Genomic DNA, 762 nt, shown 5'->3' on the forward strand with positions numbered 1-762 from the left:
CAGCGAGGGCAGGACTCCCGGCGGGGGAGGGGGACGGGGGACTTTTGCACCCTTATCTGGGTTCAATCCCCGATTCCAAGCGTTCCAGAAAACACCCTGACCCAGATGTGAGGACTTCGAACATCCCCAGGCGACGGGGAGCAGAGCTCACCCTGACGCGGGACCCTGCGGGGTTTGCTCCCTGGAGCCACACGAGGAGGTTTTGGAGCTCTTTTCCCGTTCTGTGGGTCAGCGCGTCGCTGCAGCGGGACGGGAGCAGAGCAAAGTGCGCCAGAGGAAAGATGTACACCCCTGTGATCCCTTTCCTCCGGGGCACCCATCCCTGCTTGCCTCTGCTTGGATGCAGGAGGTGCCGCAGAGCAGCTCGGGGGGGACGTTGGCAGCGCTGGGGGGGGGACAAGGACACAGGCAGTTCGTGCAGCCCCTGTCTGCAGAGCTGTGGGAGTTCAGGTCTGCCAGGTGCGGACACGGGACACGGGACATGGGACACAGGACACGGGAGACACGAAGTCCCAGCAAGGGCTTGGGCAGGGCACAGCGGGGAGGCTCAGCAGCCACAAACTGCCTTGGGAACAGGGGTCTAATCCTGGGATTAATGCCCCCGGGCTGGTTTTGCAGTGCTGTCCCATCCCACCCAGCATGTCCCAGAGCTCCTCTGCCCTCCTCTACCCCTGCTGGAGCAGCAGAAGGTGGAGGTGTTGCTCTGAGGGGACCCCAGGGTGCTCAAGAGGAGCCCAAAGGCAGGGGCTGAGCGTGCCCTGT

This window comes from Charadrius vociferus, unplaced genomic scaffold (assembly GCF_000708025.1).
Source record: "Charadrius vociferus isolate BGI_N301 unplaced genomic scaffold, ASM70802v2 scaffold616, whole genome shotgun sequence".
Lineage (NCBI taxonomy): Eukaryota > Metazoa > Chordata > Aves > Charadriiformes > Charadriidae > Charadrius > Charadrius vociferus.